Source organism: Oncorhynchus masou, unplaced genomic scaffold (assembly GCF_036934945.1).
Source record: "Oncorhynchus masou masou isolate Uvic2021 unplaced genomic scaffold, UVic_Omas_1.1 unplaced_scaffold_1303, whole genome shotgun sequence".
Lineage (NCBI taxonomy): Eukaryota > Metazoa > Chordata > Actinopteri > Salmoniformes > Salmonidae > Oncorhynchus > Oncorhynchus masou.
In genome coordinates, this window is record NW_027002886.1 from 54,031 (window position 1) to 62,500 (window position 8,470).

At 49.1% G+C, this 8,470-nt stretch overlaps 1 pseudogene; it reads right to left on the bottom strand.

Annotated features, from left to right (window-relative positions):
* Window positions 1-2,283: 2,283 nt before the first annotated feature.
* LOC135530255 (BRCA1-associated ATM activator 1-like) overlaps window positions 2,284-8,470 on the bottom strand; it is a 38,618-nt pseudogene continuing 32,431 nt past the window's right edge.

An 8,470-nucleotide genomic window follows, 5' to 3' on the forward strand; every position in this document is an offset into this window, starting at 1 on the left:
TTCTCTCCTCACTGGCACTCTCCCTCACTCTCCTCCCCTCTCTCTCCCACTCTCTCTACTCACACTCACTCTCCCCCTCTCAGTGTGTCTCTCTACCTCACTCTCCTCCCTCAATTCTCGCTCTCTATAACCTCACTGTCTGAGGTATCGTCAGAACAGTATCGCAGTAACCTCACTCTCTCCTCAGTCCCCTGGTGATCTCCACTTCAGAAGGGACCTCGAACTCTAACCTCACTGGGGTCTTCACTAGTCAACAGTCAGAAGGAGAAACAATCATCACTCTCTCCTCACTCTCTCCTCCCTCTTCTAACTGTGTCTAGTCCCTCTCACAACGCTGACCTCCTCACTCTCTTCGCAATAACAGTCTACTATAACCTCACTGTGAGGTCTCTCAGGTCGTCTCTCTCCCACGTTCTTCCTCACTCTGTGACTGTCCTCCTCTCTCTCCCACTCTACTTCTCACCTCTATACTCAGTGTGTCCCCTTGCTCTCTCCCCCACTCTCTTCACTCTCTCCTGTCTCCTCAATAACGTCTACTATCACCTCGTCAGTGTCTCTCTCCCCTCGGTGTCTCCTCAGTCTCTCAGGTCCTCTCTCCCTCCCTAACCCAGCTCTACTATCACCTCGTCAGTGTGTGAGGTCTCTCCTCAGTCTCCCTCTCTCTCCTCCCTCGTCTCTCTCCTCGTCAATAACAGTCTCTCTCACCTCGTCAGTGTGTGAGGTGTCGGTCCCCTGTTCAGGTTTCTCCCAGCCGGTCCTCACTCTCTTCGCTACTCTCTAACCTTTCTCAGTGTCTCTCCCCACCTTCTCCTCACTCTTCCTTCTCTCGTGTCTCCTCCCTCTCCCACTCTCTTTCTCACTCTCTACTCACTCTCCTCACTCTCTCCTCGTCAGTGTGTGAGGTGTCCTCCCTCTCTCCTCACTCTCCTCTCTCTCCTCCCTCTCTGTCCCCCTCGCTCTCTCTCCCCCTCGTCTCCTCTCTCTCTCTAACCTCCTCAGTGTGTCCACTCTCGGTCTGTCCAGGTCACTCTCCTCCCTCAGTCGTCTCCCCAACTCTCCTCCCTGTGTGAGCTGTCCCTAGTGTTCTTCTCTCTCCTCACTCTCCTCCCTCGCAGCTCTCCCCTCACTCTCCTCCCTCCCCCTCACTCTCCTCCCTCGTCTCTCCTCCCTCTCCTCCCTCGATCTCCTCACACTCTCCTCCCTCCCTCGTCTCCCCTCACTCTCCTCCCTCGCTCTCTCCTCACTCTCTTCTCTCCCTCACTCCCCTCCCTCGCGCTCTCCTCGCTCTCCCCACTCTCTTCTCACTTTCTCCTCACTCTCCTCCCTCTCTCCCCTCGCTCTCTCCCCTCGCTCTCTCCTCCCTCGCTCCCCTCACTCTCCCCGCTCTCTCCCCACTCTCCTCCCTCTCTCTCCTCACTCTCTTCTCACTCTCTCTCTCCTCGCCTCCCCTCACTCTCTTCTCTCTCCCCTCGCTCTCTCTCCCACTCTCCCTCCCTCTCTCTCTCCTCGCTCTCTCCTCACTCTCTCTCTCCTCGCTCTCTCCCTCACTCCTGCTCTCCCTCACTCTCTCTCTCCTCGCTCTCTCCTCCTCTCTTCTCTCTCCCCTCGCAAACTCTCTCCTCACTCTCACCTCCCTCTCTCTCCTCCCTCGCTCATAGCACCTCACTCTCCTCCTCTCTCTCGTCCAACAGACTACAGGCTCTTCTCTCTCCCTCACTCAGGCCTCCCTCTCTCTCTCCTCCCTCGCTCCTCCTCCTCACTCTCCTCCTCTCCCCCTCGCTCTCTCCTCACTCTCTCCTCTCTCTCTTCTTTCTCCACTCTCTCTCCCCTCGCTTGGGCTCTCTCCTCACTCTCTCCTCACTCTCCTCCCGCTCTCCCCTCACTCTCCTCCCCTCGCTCTCTCCTCACTCTCCTCCCTCGCTCTCTCCTCACTCTCCTCCCTCGCTCTCTCCCTCACTCTTTCTCTGTCTGAGGGGGTGTCTTGTCCCCTCGCTCTCTCCCTCACTCTCTCCTCACTCTCCTCCCTCTCTCCCCTCGCTCTCTCCTCACTCTCCTCCCTCTCTCCCTCGCTGACCCCACTCTCTCCTCACTCTCCTCCCTCGCTCTCTCCTCACTCTCTCTCCTCGCTCTCTCCTCACTCTCTTCTCTCTCCCCGCTCACTCTCCTCCCTCTCTCTCCTCCCTCGCTCTCTCCTCACTCTCCTCCCTCTCTCCTCCTCTCTCTCCTCACTCTCTCCTCACTCACTCTCAACATACCAAGTCAGGAAAACGTTGACACCAGTGGTTTGAAATATCAAAACAGTATCTTTATTTATTTTCCTGGTAGATGATCAACAGTTATGTCCCAATGGAACTCTAACTACAGTATCCACTAGTCAACGTACAGAGGAGAAACAATCATCACAAATAAAACTGTGTTAGTCCATCACAACGCGTGTCGGTCAATAACAGTCTACTATAACCTCGTCAGTGTGTGAGGTGTCGGTGGCGTTCAGGTCGTGTCGGTCAATAACAGTCTACTATAACCTCGTCAGTGTGTGAGGTGTCGGTAGTGTTCAGGTCGTGTCGGTCAATAACAGTCTACTATAACCTCGTCAGTGTGTGAGGTGTCGGTGGCGTTCAGGTCGTGTCGGTCAGTAACAGTCTATAACCTCGTCAGTGTGTGAGGTGTCGGTGGCGTTCAGGTCGTGTCGGTCAGTAACAGTCTATAACCTCGTCAGTGTGTGAGGTGTCGGTAGTGTTCAGGTCGTGTCGGTCAATAACAGTCTACTATAACCTCGTCAGTGTGTGAGGTGTCGGTAGTGTTCAGGTCGTGTCGGTCAATAACAGTCTACTATAACCTCGTCAGTGTGTGAGGTGTCGGTAGCGTTCAGGTCGTGTCGGTCAATAACAGTCTACTATAACCTCGTCAGTGTGTGAGGTGTCGGTAGTGTTCAGGTCGTGTCGGTCAATAACAGTCTACTATAACCTCGTCAGTGTGTGAGGTGTCGGTAGTGTTCAGGTCGTGTGTCGGTCAATAACAGTCTACTATAACCTCGTCAGTGTGTGAGGTGTCGGTAGTGTTCAGGTCGTGTGTCGGTCAATAACAGTCTACTATAACACTCGTCAGTGTGTGAGGTGTCGGTAGTGTTCTGGTCGTGTCGGTCAGTAACAGTCTACTATAACCTCGTCAGTGTGTGAGGTGTCGGTAGTGTTCAGGTCGTGTGTCGGTCAATAACAGTCTACTATAACCTCGTCAGTGTGTGAGGTGTCGGTAGTGTTCAGGTCGTGTCGGTCAGTAACAGTCTACTATAACCTCGTCAGTGTGTGAGGTGTCGGTAGTGTTCAGGTCGTGTCGGTCAGTAACAGTCTACTATAACCTCGTCAGTGTGTGAGGTGTCGGTAGCGTTCAGGTCGTGTCGGTCAATAACAGTCTACTATAACCTCGTCAGTGTGTGAGCTGTCGGTAGCGTTCAGGTCGTGTCGGTCAATAACAGTCTACTATAACCTCGTCAGTGTGTGAGCTGTCGGTAGTGTTCAGGTCGTGTTGGTCAGTAACAGTCTATAACCTCGTCAGTGTGTGAGCTGTCGGTAGCGTTCAGGTCGTGTTGGTCAATAACAGTCTACTATAACCTCGTCAGTGTGTGAGGTGTCGGTAGTGTTCAGGTCGTGTGTCGGTCAGTAACAGTCTACTATAACCTCGTCAGTGTGTGAGGTGTCGGTAGTGTTCAGGATGTCCTCTAGCAGAGAGAGGGGTGAGTTCTGGACATGGTCACTACTCTGTGATAACACACTCTGCCTCTCCTCTAGACCCAACGACCACAGCACCTCACACACCCTCGCTACCCTCACACACACTCTTCCCTGTCGACCTATCGCAGGCTTCGGAACCAGCCCCGTCTGTCCTGTCAGAATCTCTGTTTTTGTTCGGCCTATCACAACCTACTTCCCTGGACTCTTTAACCCAATCAGATCCTCTCTTCTCCTGTAACTTCCTCGTGACCTCCCGCTCCCAAACCTGACCCCTCAGATCAAAAGTCACCTTGGCAACTGTTGTGTCGTCAGTTGTCATAGCACCTTTCCCGAGCGACCGGGACGGACACACCGCGTCTCGTAGTCGTAGCAACAGACTACAGGCTTTTAAAGCTACAGGTCTGTCGCAATCAAACAGGCCGTTGAGTAATGCTGTTACAATACCGAGCTCCACCAACTGGAGACAGACCACACACTACAGATGTAGTTGGGTGTGTGTGTGAGGGGGTGTGTGCGTGTCAGTTGGGGTGTGTGTTAGAAGGGGTGAGGACTGGCACGTCACAGCGTTAGGGGTGTGTGAGGTCAGTGTGTGTTAGTAGGTTTGTCCCTCCAGAGCCACCGTAACAACAGGAGCTGACCCCAGCTCTGACTCCTGGTGACCTGGAAGTGTTTCCTCCATCAGAGCTCAACCAGCTCCAGGGTGTGAACTTTAACCTCCCAGTCCAGATCAGTGCTGCCCAGCGATAGGACAGAACACAGCGAGGAGGAGGAGGAGGAGGAGGAAGATGAGGGGTGTGTCTTTAGCCAGCTGATGAAGAACTGGACCACAGCACGTCTGGGGAAGCCCTCTGAATCCTGAGACAGGATGTCTAGTAACTGACCCAGGGTCTGTTCCTGGAGAGAACACACAGTAACAACAGTTAACTGACCCAGGGTCTGCTCCTGGAGAGAACACACAGTAACAACAGTTAACTGACCCAGGGTCTGCTCCTGGAGAGAACACACAGTAACAACAGTTAACTGACCCAGGGTCTGTTCCTGGAGAGAACACACAGTAACAACAGTTAACTGACCCAGGGTCTGCTCCTGGAGAGAACACACAGTAACAACAGTTAACTGACCCAGGGTCTGCTCCTGGAGAGAACGCACAGTAACAACAGTTAACTGACCCAGGGTCTGCTCCTGGAGAGAACACACAGTAACAACAGTTAACTGACCCAGGGTCTGCTCCTGGAGAGAACACACAGTAACAACAGTTAACTGACCCAGGGTCTGCTCCTGGAGAGAACACACAGTAACAACAGTTAACTGACCCAGGGTCTGCTCCTGGAGAGAACACACAGTAACAACAGTTAACTGACCCAGGGTCTGCTCCTGGAGAGAACACACACAGTAACAACAGTTAACTGACCCAGGGTCTGCTCCTGGAGAGAACACACAGTAACAACAGTTAACTGACCCAGGGTCTGCTCCTGGAGAGAACGCACAGTACCAACAGTTAACTGACCCAGGGTCTGCTCCTGGAGAGAACACACAGTAACAACAGTTAACTGTATAACGGTAACAACAGTTAACTGACCCAGGGTCTGCTCCTGGAGAGAACACACACAGTAACAACAGTTAACTGACCCAGGGTCTGCTCCTGGAGAGAACACACAGTAACAACAGTTAACTGACCCAGGGTCTGCTCCTGGAGAGAACACACAGTAACAACAGTTAACTGACCCAGGGTCTGCTCCTGGAGAGAACACACACAGTAACAACAGTTAACTGACCCAGGGTCTGCTCCTTGAGAGAACACACACAGTAACAACAGTTAACTGACCCAGGGTCTGCTCCTGGAGAGAACACACAGTAACAACAGTTAACTGACCCAGGGTCTGCTCCTGGAGAGAACACACAGTAACAACAGTTAACTGACCCAGGGTCTGCTCCTGGAGAGAACACACAGTAACAACAGTTAACTGACCCAGGGTCTGCTCCTGGAGAGAACACACACAGTAACAACAGTTAACTGACCCAGGGTCTGCTCCTGGAGAGAACACACACAGTAACAACAGTTAACTGACCCAGGGTCTGCTCCTGGAGAGAACACACAGTAACAGGACAACACTTTTTGTCAAGTGAACATTATTTACCCCATAATGACATCACAATACCCCATAATGACATCACAATACCCCATAACGACATCACAATACCCCATAACGACATCACAATACCCCATAATGACATCACAATACCCCATAATGACATCACAATACCCCATAATGACATCACAATACCCCATAATGACATCACAATACCCCAAAATGACATCACAATACCCCAAAATGACAAAGTGAAAACATGTTTTTTATGGATTTCTTTGCAAATTCTTTGAATCTCTTTAAATCTCTCATTTACATAAGTATTCACACTCCCGAGTCAATACATGTTCGAATCACCTTTTGCAGCGATTACAGCTGTGAGTTTTTCTGGGTAAGTCTCTAAGAGCTTTACACACCTGGATTGTACAATATTTGCCCATTGGTTGTTGATCATTGCTGGACAACCATTTTCAGGTCTTGAAATAGATTTTCAAGCAGATTTAAGTCAAATCTATCTAAGCCACTTGGGAGCATTCACTGTCTTCTTGGTAAACAACTCCAGTGTATATTTGTCCTTGTGTTTTAGGTTATTGTCCTGCTGAAAGGTGAATTCATCTCCCAGTGTCTGGTGGAAAGCAGACTGAACCAGGTTTTCCTCTAGGATTCTGCCTGTGCTTAGCTCCATTCAGTTATTTTTTTATCCTGAAAAACTCCCCCAGTCCTTAATGATGACAAGCATACCCATAACCTGATGCAGCCACCACTATGCTTGACAATATGGAGACTCAGTAATGTGTTGAACTGGATTTGCCCAAACGTAACACTTTGTATTCAGGACAAAAAGTTAATTGCTTTTTTTGTTTTTTCCAATATTACTTTAGTGCCTTGTTGCAAACAGGATGTTCTGGAATATATATATATATGTTCTGTAACAGACTTCCTTCTTCTCACTCTGTCTGATAGTTACGTCACAATAGTAACCTACAACGATGTTGATCCATCCTCAGTTTTCTCCCATCACATGCAACTTATTAAAACATATTTTGACTCCTGAACTTATTTAGACTTGTCATAACAAAATGGAATTTAATTTTATTATTTAACCAATATCTGACAGTACACAGTATATCTGACAGTACACAGTATATCTGACAGTACACAGTAGATCTGACAGTACACAGTAGATCTGACAGTACACAGTATATCTGACAGTACACAGTATCTGACAGTACACAGTAGATCTGACAGTACACAGTAGATCTGACAGTACACAGTATATCTGACAGTACACAGTAGATCTGACAGTACACAGTATATCTGACAGTACACAGTAGATCTGACAGTACACAGTAGATCTGACCATGGAAGTGTTGACTCCAGACTGACGAGTATCATCCAGGTGTCTCATCAACTCTCTGTCCACTGGAGTATCATCACAAAGACTACAGCTGCTATTTATTTCCTTTTACTGGTTGCGATTCACTAATTATTATTTTTGATTCGATTCACCGCGATTGAACCGGATTCCAACTACTACAATGGCGAATCGAATCACTTGATTCGTCAAAATGTATTGTTTTAAAATATTAGATTTATATGAATTAAACAAATCTTCATAAAAATAAAATATGTATATATATATATAAATATATATATATATATATATATATATATTGAGAAATGTGAAGTGGGGCATCCGTTATACAGGAAATGAAATGTGTCGGTCAGAGTCTCACCTGTGTCTGGTTCCCTGGCTCCCCCTGCTGGTCATTGAGTGGTAGTGTCCTGGCCAGGGCAGAGATGGCACTCGCCCTCACATAGCTCTCCTGATCCCACAGCGCCTCCAGCAGGATAGGAGTGACAGTGCAGCTTAACGCCTCACACAGCTGGCCGAGGAACTCCAGAGTGGAGTCTCGAACCTCCCAACGCACATCACACACACGCTTCTTTAGCACGGGCAGGAGGTCTGTTACAACACACACACACACACACACACACACACACACACACACACACACACACACACACACACACACACACACACACACACACACACACACACACACACACACACACACACACACACACTTCTTTAGCATGGGCAGGAGGTCGACTCCCTGTACCTACAGTGACCAGATATATTGACTCCCTGTATCTTCAGTGACCAGATATGTCGACCCCCTGTACCTTCAGTGACCAGATATATTGATGTTGACTCCCTGTACCTTCAGTGACCAGATATGTTGACTCCCTGTTCCTTCAGTGACCAGATATATTGACTCCCTGTTCCTTCAGTGACCAGATATATTGACTCCCTGTACCTTCAGTGACCAGATATATTGACTCCCTGTATCTTCAGTGACCAGATATACTGATGTTGACTCCCTGTACCTTCAGTGACCAGATATATTGATGTTGACTCCCTGTTCCTTCAGTGACCAGATATATTGACTCCCTGTATCTTCAGTGACCAGATATATTGATGTTGACTCCCTGTACCTTCAGTGACCAGATATATTGACTCCCTGTACCTTCAGTGACCAGATATATTGATGTTGACTCCCTGTACCTTCAGTGACCAGATATATTGACTCCCTGTATCTTCAGTGACCAGATATATTGATATTGACTCCCTGTACCTTCAGTGAC